General features: G+C 42.0%; 1 long non-coding RNA gene across 1 annotated transcript; it reads right to left on the bottom strand.

The window, feature by feature from the left end:
- Nucleotides 1-1,203: 1,203 nt before the first annotated feature.
- Nucleotides 1,204-14,376, bottom strand: LOC102388503. Its single transcript, XR_323383.1, has 3 exons — nucleotides 14,317-14,376; nucleotides 14,131-14,188; nucleotides 1,204-1,342 (listed from the first exon to the last, which is right to left on the bottom strand). It is a non-coding gene; the product is annotated as an uncharacterized LOC102388503 (long non-coding RNA).
- Between the last annotated feature and the right edge of the window lie 492 nt (nucleotides 14,377-14,868).

Below are 14,868 nucleotides of genomic sequence, written 5' to 3' on the forward strand. Positions count from 1 at the left end.
AGTTCCCTAAGGAAACTGCAGGGTGTAAATAAATTTAAAACATTTCAGTCTTGCAAGTAATAGGAATGCCAAATTTGTAAAACAGTGGTGGCTCCATAATGGTGTAACATTCTGTTGCACATATCATAAATTTAACATAAGTTCTACAATATGTTTATAAGCAACATAAAGAGAAATTATCATGGACATACGTATTTTAAATGTAAAATGCATGCGTGATTTTCTTAATTTATAAATGGTATTTTAAGAGAGGCAGGAATCTCCTCATTAGATGTGTTCAATATAAAAGCAAAAAGTTCCCTTTTCCCCTTGATGTATGCATGTAATTCTCACTGAGAGTAAAAGGAGTTATACAGTGCATGAAGGTGACACCATAACCCCACAGTTTCTGCTAAATGAGCTCTGACTTGCTTTAGGTTTACACACTAAAAACAACAAGGTATAACACATATTAGATAAATATCTCTCTCTATGGGCATAATGAAGTTTAAACCTCTGGACTAAATTCTGCAATCAGAGATAATGATAATAGCCTAACAAGTCTCATTCATGAAATGGACATTAGAAAACAATCCAGTTACTTCACACCAGTAACATGGATTTCAGCCCACTGAACAAGGTCTTGGTAGAGTTCAGCACTGCCTTCAGATCCACAGGTGCAAATCCCAATATATTCAATGAGAGTTGCCATGTAACTGAAAGCAGATTCAGGCCCCTGTATTGTTTAAACATATGGTGAGAGCTCAGCCAACTGATATTCAAAGCTAGGTATAAGAATGTATTAGTCAAAGTTTCTTATTCTGTTGCCAAACAGAAAATGGGTTTATTTGTTATTCTTTAACCTGAAGCTATGAAGTACATTGTCAAAACTTAGATTAATAACACATGAAACATTTTTTGTGGATTTTGGAAAACCTGCATTACAAAAGATAAGTGAAAATATCATTCTACAAAGGATTATTCAAGAGAATATTTCATAGCATGAAAAGACCAAATACCATATATTTCTTGAGTCAGATGCTGTATTAATTAAATGCCCTGTGACTAAATATATCAAAAAAAGAAAGCTATACCAGGAATATCATTTTTGACATATACTATATATGTTAGTGATATATAAAAAGGTGTTGCATAGCATTTTATTCACAAAATGTGTTGTGAGCAATATGGAAGTGACAAATATAATCCAAAAAATGTGTGGTATACATGCCTCATATGACCAAAAGCTGTAGCCCCTCTCAGATTGGATCAACTGTCTCTATTCTGTTGTACTCTGTCATCTGTCACATAGTGTCCAAGGACATTTGTAAGAAAAAGGAGTTCTCTGGGCTCATCTTGAAGTCTGAAATTTCAAAAGAAAATGCAAAACAAGTGTTAAAATGTATGTTTGTGGTCATTCTAACTGAAATGATGATTTTTAGTATTTCAAGTTGCAGTTTAGTCATCTGATGGCAATTGGTACAATTTCCACTTAACTTTTTGGAGCAAGATTGTATCTGTCCCAAGCTGCCAAAAAATTCATGAAGCAAAAATTCTCCAGAGACCATCCTAGATTTATATAATGTTACTAGATATTTATATTTACTGTGGGACTTCTACATTAGCAGAGATGTGTGTGAAAATATATGAAACTAGCCATCTACCGTGTGCCTGTACATCTGGGAAAGCTACTGCTATCAGTTATTTCATCTAACGTCTGCAATAACTTTTTACTGGACCTGGCCTTCATCTAAGCCAATATCAGCATGGAAGAATTTGATTTAATAATGTCCTTTGCTGTTAAAAAAGTCCTCCCTCCTCCCTCCTTGAGAGTCCATTAGGCTGAATGAAGAAGTATAGATGACCAGGTTACGAGACGCCTGGACACAGGAGGAGGGGTGGATGTCGTATACTTAGACTTCAGGAAGGCCTTCGATACGGTATCCCACCCCATACTGGTGAACAAGTTAAGAGGCTGTGACTTGGATGACTACACAGTCTGGTGGGTGGCGAATTGGCTGGAGGGTCACACCCAGAGAGTCGTGGTAGATGGGTCGGCTTTGACCTGGAAGGGTGTGGGCAGCGGGGTCCCGCAGGGCTCGGTCCTTGGACCGATACTCTTTAATGTCTTCATCAGCGACTTGGACGAGGGAGTGAAATGTACTCTGTCCAAGTTTGCAGATGACACAAAGCTATGGGGAGAAGTGGACACGCCGGAGGGCAGGGAACAGCTGCAAGCAGACCTGGACAGGTTAGACAAGTGGGCAGAAAACAACAGAATGCAGTTCAACAAGGAGAAATGCAAAGTGCTGCACCTAGGGAGGAAAAATGTCCAGCACACCTACAGCCTAGGGAATGACCTGCTGGGTGGCACGGAAGTGGAAAGGGATCTTGGAGTCCTAGTGGACTCTAAGATGAACATGAGTCGGCAGTGTGACGAAGCCATCAGAAAAGCCAATGGCACTTTATCGTGCATCAGCAGATGCATGACGAATACGTCCAAGGAGGTGATACTTCCCCTCTATCGGGCGCTGGTCAGACCGCAGTTGGAGTACTGCGTGCAATTCTGGGTGCCACATTTCAAGAGGGATGCAGATAACCTGGAGAGGGTCCAGAGAAGGGCCACTCGTATGGTTAAGGGCCTGCAGACCAAGCCTTACGAGGAGAGACTAGAGAAACTAGATCTATTCAGCCTCCGCAAGTGAAGGTTGAGAGGCGACCTTGTGGCTGCCTATAAGTTCATCACGGCGGCACAGAAGGGAATTGGTGAGTATTTATTCACCAAGGCACCCCCGGGGGTTACAAGAAATAATGGCCACAAGCTAGCAGAGAGCAGATTTAGATTGGACATTAGGAAGAACTTCTTCACAGTTAGAGTGGCCAGGGTCTGGAACGGGCTCCCAAGGGAGGTGGTGCTCTCCCCCCCTACCCTGGGGGTCTTCAAGAGGAGGTTAGATAAGCATCTAGCTGGGGTCATCTAGACCCAGCACTCTGTCCTGCCTATGCAGGGGGTCGGACTCGATGATCTATTGAGGTCCCTTCCGACCCTAACATCTATGAATCTATGAATCTATAAGATGCAACATAAGCAACCCTTTGAAGTGTAAAGCACATGGATCCACAGTTTGATGCTTTCTGACCCAAATACTTTGAATTGTGCACTTAGATAAGATCTGCTCAGCACCTACAGTTCCAATGGGTGCATCTGTGATCATGCGAATTCAGTATCAATGAAAAAGGCAACTTTTTCTTAAGATATCAATATATGGATGTTAAGTGGGAAAGTTGTATAATAGACTAATCATAATATAGAACTTCCCTAACTGGTAATTATTATAAGAGAAATTATGGGGCTGATTTCATTTTTTTTGTAAGGTATCTTGAACTCCTTAGATGGATGGTGCCAGAGCCAGCCTTAGGGAAAATGGTGCCCTGGGCAAACTTGTATTTTGTTGCCCCTCCCCCCTCTACCCCCCCGCCATGTCACTGGCACTTTGTGGGGGGGTGAAGTGTGGATGTGGGGAGGTATGGGCGTGGAGGGGCGTGGGTGTGGGTATGTGAAGGGTTAGGGAGGTGTAAGGGTGTGGGGATGTGTGTGTGTGTGTAAGGGCCATATATGCCTCAGCAGCTGTGGATGGCAGGGGATCCCATGGGCTATTGCAGGGCAGTGTGTGTCCACTCACCCAAGATGCTGGCCTGGTGCTGGGAAGCAGGGGCTCAACATGGGGTGGCAGGAAGGGCAGGCAGGTGGGCTGCAGGCAGGGCTACCCACACAGGAAGACTAGTCCCAGCAGCAGGCAGTGCCACCCAGCCTCCCACACCCTCAGCAGTGGTGGCAGTGACTGGGGAGGCTACAGCTCAGCCAACCAGCCCCAGCAAGCCAGTGATGGCAAAGCCCTTGGTGCACAAGCTGGGGCTGCCCAGTTGCACCACCTTCTTGCTGGGCATCCCTGCCTTGCCCTTATCCCAGCCCTTGGCATCCTCCTCCTACCATGCTGCCTGGCAGCGCCTGCCACCACCACTGCCACCACCACCACCGTCTGGGGATTTTTAAGCCACTGCCCTGGCCAACCGACTCCAATCAGCTCTGGGAGCTGGCTGGGAGGAGCAGGAGGATAAAGCTGGGAGGAGCTGGCTGTTTTGATCTGGGGGTCCTGATTTATCCTCACCCTAGAACAGAGCTTTCTTGGAGCACAATACTCTGCAAGCCTGGAAGGAAAGGAAGCAAAAGACCCTATACTCTATTCCTCCCTAATCCTTGTGCACTCCTACCACAAAACTTGCCTGTATTGTCCATCACATTCCATCAGAAGCTTTAACAATGTCCTGGTACTAACCCCCTTCCTAAGCATTCTCAACACCTTCCCTGGCCTTCACCCATAATCCCCGCTTACTTTCCCTGTAAGCTTTATACAGCTTTATACAGACACACAGGATTATGGGATATGAATGCAAAGGACTGTGGGTCTGGTTCAGACAATAAATCATGGGTGTTTTTTGGGGGAGGGATGTAACTGAGAAAGTTTGCAAACCCCAGTTCTATTGCCCTTGGCAATGCAGCCAAAACATACTTGTATCAAACTGACCAACAGGGTGTCAGACATTGCGTTCTGCTGATCATTTTCTATTACTGTATCTGTCAAGTCTGTTAAAGCACATGCATTGTCTTGTGGGAAATAAATCTATGGCACATAGAGAGAAACAAGTTCAACACTATATTACTGGCAGAGTTCCAGCAGCCTGTTTCACACCCTGTAACAGCTTGTGTACTACTAACTGATCCTACCAGGAGTGCTGGGGTTCTCATGTTTCAGCTAAATGTGGGTTTAAAGAGATACGCCATCACAGCAAGCACTCACATTGGCATTGTACCATCCATCTTTTTCAAATGTTCACCCGTCTTCAAGCAGACTTAGGCTGGATTTCTCAAGTTTGAAAATGTATCTCCCATCAAACATAATTATTACAGGCATTACCATAACGCCCATCACCATAACAGCTGGACACTAAGAATGCCACTAGAAAAATATTCAAGCTAGACATGGACCCTGGAGATCCTGTTAAGCAACTGCAACAGAGTGAGGCAGTTTGGATTTGTTTTTCTAATCGTATGTGGCACTGATGTCACGTTCTCTTCTACCATGTCAGATAAAATATCTGAAAATGCAAATGTGACAGGTCAGTCTCTGAAGGAGTACAAAGACTACTTAGAATAATAGAATTGTAGAAAAATAAGACTGGAAGACACCTCAACTCATCCAGTCCAATCTCTGTCCCTCCCACATATCTCCCGCCACACACATACTTCTCATTGCTGCCAGTGAAAAAAAGTTGGAAACGCTAAGAAAAGGGTGGCACATACTATCAGCTTGCCCTAAAACCATCATTTCCCCCAAAATCAATCCCTGAGGTGACTATAGAGAATGACTTCACATATTCATTCTAAAAACTGAGATAGTTACAGGCATGTCACAAAACAGTGAAAAATTCCCAGATTCCTCTAGGGATAAAAGAAACTGTAAACAGCTCAGTGGTTAGGAAAGGAGTTATAAATTATTATATCACCCAGAACTTTTTAATAAGATACATATAGTGTTTTATAGTTAGTTTCCTCTGGTATCAGAAAAATAGTATTGTTTTGTATTTGCAATAAAAGACTGAAAGAGAAGGGTCTGAACTCAAACACATCCAAAAACCCAGCTTGTTAAAACATTTTAAAATCTGAACTGGCATCCAGATCAACTTTGGGGAAATGCCCCTTTTTATAATGTCCCAACCCAAAACCTTGAATTTGACTGACTACAAATTTTGAGTTGCCCAAACTCAAGATCTGAATTGTGATTTGAACCTCCTGTATACAAGGTTGATATATCCTAGCCTGTCCAAAATCCAAATCACTTAATTTAGCAAATAAATGAGTAAACAAACAATAAGAAATAGTGCAAGTACATCATTTGTTCACTTATTTTGACAGTTGTAGTTTTAAAATACGCATCAAGGGTCTACCTGAGCCTAGTGTACTCCAGTTTAAGGTACTCCAGTTTCTACAACGAACAGCACACAAGGGAGTGATGTGGGTAGCATCATATCTAGCTTCCATTGACTCCCCAGCACATTTACAGTCACAGCCAGGTCAACTGGGATCCCTCTTTGCCATGAGTCTGAACTAGGGATTTCAGCTCAAATGTTTTAGAAATACAGTATGCCCCCTACCCATTTTGACATCACATTCCAGGCAGATAAGTTTGAATGATTTGTGACAATATCACAGTAGTATAACTAGAGGAAGACAAGTCCCAGGATTCAAATTAGTGGGGGTGCAAGGTAGTCAGTCCCCAGACAGCCTGCACCACAACAGCAGGGCCCCATACAGCAGCAGCAGCAGCAGCACCCAGGTCTTTGTGTCTCCAGGGCAGGTAAGACTGACAACCCTACTTCCACTCTTTCAGACTTGGCATGTTTGATCTGTACCTAGAGCACAAAACTTGCTGGTTATACCTTTGCAATACCTTTTAAACCAAAATTGATTAGTTTTAGTGCTATAAGGCATCACTACCACTTCTTTTATTAAATCTCTTGTAAGCTGGAAGTAACCACAAATTTAGGAAAATATTGTAAAGGGCACAGATCATTACTGAGATTCAAGCATTTGAGCCATAAATGATGGGTCAGGGATTGTGCCTAGAAAAACATATTCCCCAAAATGGCATCAAAGCAGCAGTCAAAGTCTTTGTCACGAGGCAAAGACTTGCAATACAACATGACAGATGAGGCTCTTAAGGGAATGAGCACAATTTAAATGACATAAAGAATTAGTACAGTAACAAGTCAGGTAGTCAAAATTACACAAGCAAGGAACAGTTTCCAAATACCCCTAAACTTGGAAATGCCTGAAAATACCTCAATTTAACTCCTTGTATCTTTCAGTGAAGAATACATGTGGCCTGAGAAGAATGGAAATTCTGAAGCCATTTTCATATATGATGCAAACCATAAAAATATCAGAAAAATTTATGAATTAGAAAATAACAAACAAGTCCTCAAACTCATTTCTTATATTTTCATGTCTGCCTAAAGCATCTACTAGCCATATATCAGAACACATTGTAAATATTACTGAAGAGTAGAATCTAACTAATAAATTATTGGTATTTGGTGCCAGACAATCTTGTGCTAATGTTTGTAAAAGCAGATCACCTGGGAGAAATGTATTCTACAAGTTACAAAAGAAACTAGAGACAATTAATGGGTGTTGGCTGCGCTACACATATTGTTCTCATGTTGTTCAAGCCAAAGTTGACTGCCTGCCAAAAGATATAGAAGTAATTGTGAACAAGATTTACAGTTACTTTTTCATTTACACAGTAAGAGTGGACAGGTTGAAAGAGTTACGTGATTTGTTGAAGTTCAGTGCTAACAACTGATAGACCATAGCAACATGGAATGGTGATCTCTAAAGCCTGTCACAGAACACAAAACTTGCATATTTTTTCATGAGTCTGGAAGCTATTCTTCATAACAGAAAGCTAAATGCCTTGCTATCATCAGCAACTGTTTTTTATTTGAAAAATCCATCCAACAAGCAGTCTCTCGTGCTGCCAAACTAGACATGAGGCAAGCAAAGTTCTAATCCTAAAAGTGGAGAAAAGAAAAGTATTTCAAATAAACTGCAATGTACTTAAATGTTTTGAAATCAAGAATCTTCTTCAGCTTAATAGAAAAAAAGGACACCAAACCTCTAGCAGCTCTTCAATCAAGAGCTATTATACATAATCTTCTATACTGCATTGATTAATTTACTGATATCCTGAGTTTATTTACAGATTTACTACTCCTGATCAACCAAGAAGTTGATGAGAATAGCCTGATAAATATATTTGGATCCCATAATAAAACACATGAGAGCTATGAGCTTGGGTGAGAGAAAGGACCGTTATTTAAAGAAAAATAAATGGACGCATTAAAATACCACTTCAGATGGTAGAGAGCCCAGTTCCACCCTATGTTTTGTGGCTGTAACTGCCTTTGTGTATTGTACACCGCCAACAAAGCGCTGCAACAATTTCTCCAAGTGTTGTCTATATTGCAGAATTTACATTTGAAAGTGTTGAGGTCCTTTTAATAGGAGATGCCACCATGCAGCCTAGGGCATTTTTTGGAGGATTGTACATAAAATATGTAAAGGCTATGATCACAGATTTTTAGACAGTGGAACCAATATTTCACTATCTAATCCCACATTTAGGGGGGTTCATATGAGTATGTATGTGTGCATATACCCTAAATATGGCTGTGTGTTTCAGAAAGTAACAGCAATTTCAAAATAAAACCATTTTGTGTGCAATGATCATTTATTGAATCACATAACTTCTCTACATAGTCCTAAATGAAGCATCTATTTGAGAATACTTCCAGTGTTCCCCATTCAGGGTATGTGCAGATGTTATATTTAGATCGACCTAACTAGGGTTAGGTTGATCTAAATGCTGAACTGCACAGACATTCAGAGAGTTTAAATCAGGCCAAAAATGGCAGGCCCAATCTAGGTTAGCACACCTGAGCAGGTAAACCAATGTAGATTGGGTACAGGTTAACTCAATCCGGTGAACATCTGCATGTGTTCACAGTGCACTGCCAGGGCTAGAAAAACCCAGCCGCTCACCCCAGTCTGTGCTCTTCTTCCCTACCCTGACTGGGCTATTTTTAGCTTCCCCACACCTCCTATCCCTGAACAGACAACCCCCCACCACCTCAGACCCATCAATTCCCCCACCACAGTGCTGCCATACCCCAGCAATCCTACCTGCCCCTTCCCCCACCACATCAGGTTGCTTACATTAGTTTCCCAGTGTGGCTCCCAGCACTGGCGAATGTCTGCGCATGCTACTCCCGGTGTAAGACCACATGGCTTAAAGTAAGCTGCATGATTGTAGACTGGGTTCAGGGAGCATTTGTATGCACTCTCATTACACACAAAATGGTTTTATTTTGAAACTGCCATTACTTTCTGAAACTCTATCATAATATATATATACTATGTATGTATGTATGTATACTTTCCAAAACAACCTCAAGTATATATGATGTGTGTGTATGGGGGCTGTATAACCTATATACTCCCCCTCCCCCCATGTGGAATTATGTAGCTATATCTTGGTTCCAAAATCTAGAAATATGTGATCATGGCCTTTACATTATTTTATATACAATTAGCCAAATATGCCTACATATATATGGATTAATTTTCAAAAATAATTAATGCTTGAAGTGGCTACTCAGCACCCCTGGCAATCAGGTTCTGGATATTAAAGTATCTTATTATGGTACCTAGCTTCAGGCCCCTGGGACTGAACCTGTGAGTGTTACAGATTGAAAACTGCTATTGATTTTAACAGAAATACGCAATAAGCTAATGCTGCAAAACCAAGATTTAGAGAAGAAATTTAAGAAGAACTGAATTACAGCTACAGCTTATTTGGGGATGCTTGTAGTTTCTGCAAAAGTTTAAAAAAATCACTCTGATTCAAGCTGCCAGGGATAGTAAAATTACTATTTTTACAAGAAAAAAACAGGATGCTGTTGTTTTAATTTGTAAATTATAATTATTTATCATTTTATTATCCCACAATATTTTAGCTGACCAAGGAATAAAATGTAGCACTGAACATCTCATATGAAAAAATTAATTGGGCAAAAATTTTCCCTATTGTACCTCTGTGCTTATGAGCTGACTTACAGTAAGTCAGGGAAGAACTTGTTCCATCCTTTTATGGGTACCATGGTGAAGAGACAGGCTAAGTTACCTCTACTCCAAGCATCTCAAAGTAATACTCAATACCTGTGAATATCTCACAACACCTATGACAAACGCCATAGCTATTGTCATCTTAGAGATGGCTAGAATTAGACACAGAAGCTGTCTTCTGCTGTGGGAACACTAACTATAGTATGCATAGGCAAGGACACATGTGGGATCACATCATTGAAGGGGTGAGTATCGGTCTCCCTTTAATCTCAAAGATTTCAAGACTGTCAGTTTTCCAAAATGATGGATTTGTACCCCTGAAGTAACTCTATTGCTCTCTACCTCTCTTTGCCTCCCAGGCAGGCTAGCTCCTTGTTACTAGTACACTTTACTCTCTAAAAGGTTACCCTGGTCTGGAGGAGGACAAAAAGTAGTTACTCCAGCACAGGTATCAGTAACTGTCCATTCACTCTGACATTTTTACATAGCGTTGTTGCACATATTTGTACAGTAACTGGCATAATGAGGCCCCAGTACTGACTGAAGCATCTGAGCATACAATAAAAGTGAACTGATAGTAATAATAAATAAAACATTCAAGGAGAGAGTGAGCAGTCTATCTGGTATAACCTCTTGCTCATCTTTTATCAAACCCTGTCCATAACTTCCCCAACTGTGGATTTGTGACCTCCCAGGAACTCAGAACATGGTGACTGCCACTATCCTCACACTCAAAGGATACAGGAGAACAAGGAAAGATTCCCTTTAGTGTGTATTACCCTTAAGGAACAATCTGACTTTGAAAGTCTGTTATTTGCTTTTCCCGAGATCACACAGTGAATCAGTAACAATACTGGAGTAGATTCAGGAACCCAGAATACCACTAGACACTTTTTGTATTTGAACAAACTGATTTATATTCTGTTTGGATCTATCTTACATGATGCCTATGATCTGTGGGGGGTTGCTTGAAGATCCACAGAACCCTGATGGACTAAGAGTCCTTACCAATTTATGAAAGGCAAAGAGACTCCACTGTCTTAGCAAGGTCAAACAGGTTCCTTCTATCCAGGTTCCTTTTCACTAGTAAGTGTGATTGCAAGTCAATCCTCACCACTTTTGCTAGCAGATTTTCCATACTAACATTCACCATACAAGGAGAGCATTCAGAGAACTCACTAGTGATGGATCCTCACTCTGTCCCAGCTGCAATGAGTTTTTACCCATCTTAGGGACTGCGCCTACACTTTTCCATGCTTCCAGCTAAAATGGATTCTAACAGGGATTGGCTGGTCTGGATGGATGGAGTCAAGCCACGGTTAGCTAATATTTGTTTAGTACTTTAAAAATGTAAACTATGACATAAGTGACTATGGCAGTTAGTTCTAAAGTTGGGCTCAAGTACTTAGGACATGATTTGTAAACATGGCTTTAACATAGTTTGCCCCTGTCTATACTGGTTGGTGAAAACATGTTAGAAGCCATTTGAGCTGGAAACATGCTAAACATTGTCTTCTAACACAGGTAGAGTTCAAGCCAGTATAAACAGTAACTCTGCCCAGCACCAATCCAACAGGCTAATTAAGAAGTAAACCTAGATTTCTAGGGCAAGTCTATAAGGAATTGCATTCCTACCACTATTTAAGTCTAGTGAGAACGTTTTGCTGCAGCTCTCGTTACCAGTAATACTGTGCAATTGTCACAATAATACTCACAGTGCAGTCCAGAATCAATAGGCTACAGCCATTCAGTAGTCCCACTGATGCATGCCAAAAACAGAAAGGGTGGAAAATGTGATATATGACACAACAGGTGATGAGTGATGATGATTCTGAGCAAACATGCTAATGGATTTGGCGATTTTCTAAGGCTCTCTTCATTCTTCTACCCTGAGGGTAAGAAAAGTATGCGATTGCTAACATGACCTACGGTACCACTGCAGCCCATATGAGATGTGTGCCAATACTAGTGCTGGGATCCCCTGCCTTGCAGCAAAATAAATCTCAGGCTTCATGAAGCTTTTCAGCATATTTGCTTTTTCTGATGTGCTTCATTAAAAAGTGTAATAGAAGAAATAGACATTCCAGCTGTAGGTATAAAAACTAGAAGAATAAAATCAACTCAACTGCAGCAAGCTGAGTAGGACAGAGTGAAGCTTATTCTGAAGTTCTGAACCAAGACTGATTACCTCTTCCTATGGGAAAACCTGTGACAGGAGTTCCCAGGGAAATAAAAACTCTGGGGATATTTCCCCAAATTGTTGAAGTGAGCAGCCAGGTTTCTTTCTCCCTAACAGAATAGACAGAGAGTGTCTGTCCACGGGCAAAATGTCAGCAGTGCTGCTAACCCCTGACTCTGTTTTTGTCTCCCTGGAGCCATAGTGCCAAGATCTGCCCTTTAAGAGCCCTCTTGAGGAGGTGTTTCCAGCCCAGATGACCTTCTTGGAAAAGTTGATGCAGCTTAAAAATTTATGAACCTATGAACTCAATAGATTTATTGTTAGTACCCTTTGCTAAACATGACCCCTACCCTACACTTTGCCCCACTCACCCTCTCATTCTCCTTTTCCACACAAGGCCCTTGAATTCATCAGTGCAGACCGTAGGGTCCATGGTATGTGGTGAACAAGGCCACAGATGTGGCTGACCCTACCTTCTTGAGGAAGGAAACCACTCATAGAGGGAACTCTCCATAACTAGGATTTGCACAAGTTTGTGCCTTATGTTCAAATAATAGTTCACCTGTTGATAAAGAAGCAGAAGGATCTCTTGAGCATGGTTTGGAGAAGGAGAAAAATGGCCAGAGAGATTTAGGTTACAATGCTGTAATTCCAAAGCAACACAGTGGAAGTCAGTAGGTTTACACCAACATACATGTGATTAGCATTGACCCCACTGAATTCTCAGTACATAACAGTGGCACAGCATGAAGCAAAGGTCTTGGTTTCTTCCCTTGAGTCTTTCACATGATTCTGTGACACAATGCTGGCCTTTCTGATGGTTACCCATCATTTTTTAACTCAAAGATTCCTTTCAAGCATTAGGATGCCAGAGAAAAGCCTGCTTCAATAAACCATGCATCTATTTGTTCAAGTGTTTTCTGGATTTTATTGCTATGGGTTCTCTCACTCAAGAATGGCTTGCCAAAAATCCTGCCAGTGCCAGAAAAACTAGAGTACAGACCAGGGTGAAAGGTTTTTAGACAAAACCCAGAGGGGAGTCAGTTACCTGACCATTTATCCATGTGCATTATGCTCTGCAAATGTTTTTAAATGAAGGCTGCCTCCAAACTTGTGTTAATCCCTTGTCTGATTTGGTACCTACACTACATGCAACTGTCTGAGGCATAAACTTCCCAGAAAATCACTATCTTGACCTGTGGTCCTGCAATTATTCCCAATATTCCTTTGTGGTAAATAAAATAAAAAGACAGAAACCTAAAACTAGAAATCCATGAGCTAACACAGGAACCTTCTCATCTTGATAACCTCTTCTTACCCTCTCCTCACCTGGAGAATCCCTAGCCACTATCACTGTCCCAGCACTCCCAGCCTGGACAACAACCACAGGGCAAGGAATGACACAGGCATTGCTGGGAACACAACTAAGAACCCTCACAAGTCTGCAGGCAAGGAACTGGGTAATATCTCCACAACAGCTGGAATTGCACACTGACAGTGATGTGTTTCATGGTCACTGAATTAGCATACCTGTAGACCCCAGGACCATGTCTATACACATCCTCTTGTCTACCCATAACCCCTTCCGTGCTGTGGCTTATGCAGAGCTCCTGTGGAAGATCTGTTGTTCATAGAAAAGAGGAATCATTTTCCTGAGTTGTCTCTGTTCCTACTTCTCCTTGTTCAAAGCAGACACTCAGGTTCTCCTTTCATCATGATTCTGGCACAGGTACTCCCCGCTTCAATGAGAAAGTTACCCTGCCCTCCTTATCACAGCCTGTTCACTCAGTGACTTCTCCATGGTAAGCCCAAACACCTAAAGTACCAGCAACAGCTTTTAGACCATACGAATCCAAATATGCCCGCAGATTTGTGAATCCAGTTACCACTGCAATTGCTAAACTTCAAGGGTAAGTGAAGACACCTAGGCTTAGGACCACCTATGCCCTGAGCTTAGGCACTAGTATTGCCACCCCACAGATTAGTCATGAATATGGGGCCCCAAACTTTAGGAGATTGGCTAAAAATTCTGAGCAATTTTCAGCATAATGAAATCACAATATCTTCTGAAACTCTAGGAATAATGTTCCATCCAGTTTATGCATGATCATTAGTGCTGAAAACAGAACTTTAATAACACACACACACAGACACACACAGAGTGAGATTCCTAAAGGTACTTAGAGTTGGTATAATTCTGCTCCTACTGAAACAATGGAAGACTTACTATTAGCTTCAGTAGGACAGTTAGGCATCAGGCTTTGGAAAATTCCAGACAACCACACCTATAAGAAAGCAGGTAAGGAAGCTGGTTGCTATGAGAGGAACTTCACTACTTTCTCTTTAAGGGTAAGGGGATTGGCATTTCTCCCCCCCCCCCACCCACCCCCCCCCCCAAGTCCTTTTTCATCACCATTCTCTAAGTATCCTTTGCATTCTCCAGCCCCTCATATTCACCCTTCTCCACATCCTCCTTGGTCTAAAATTAAGAAATCAAATTGAAGCAAAACTGGTGAACTTTCAAACAAAAGGTGTTCTAGAGCACAAAGAATCTATAATAATAGGCTTAGTCTGTCTGTCTGGAGCACACTGATTGGTTGCCTCGGCAGCCAATCACAATGCTTACTGAAACAACCAATCAGAGTGCTCCAGACAGAAAGAATAAGTGTGTTATTATTATAGATCCTGAGGCATTTCAAACATAGGCAGGAAAGTCAGAGCCACGATGCAGCCAGGCTCTGCCAAAGCGAAAAAAAAGCAGTGAAGGGCCCAATCCTTTTTTTTCCACCGAGCCTGCCCGCCTCTCCCACAGCTGGGGGGCAAGCTGCCGGTAGACCCTGAACTGCAGGGGGCCCCGGTGCTTCCCTCCATGGCGGCGGAGCCCGCCTGGACCACCCAGGCAAAATGGGTGCTGCCTGGGTGGCACCTGGTGGCACCATCATCACAGAGGGAAGCACCAGGGTGC

This window comes from Alligator sinensis, unplaced genomic scaffold (genome assembly GCF_000455745.1).
Source record: "Alligator sinensis unplaced genomic scaffold, ASM45574v1 scaffold273_1, whole genome shotgun sequence".
NCBI lineage: Eukaryota > Metazoa > Chordata > Crocodylia > Alligatoridae > Alligator > Alligator sinensis.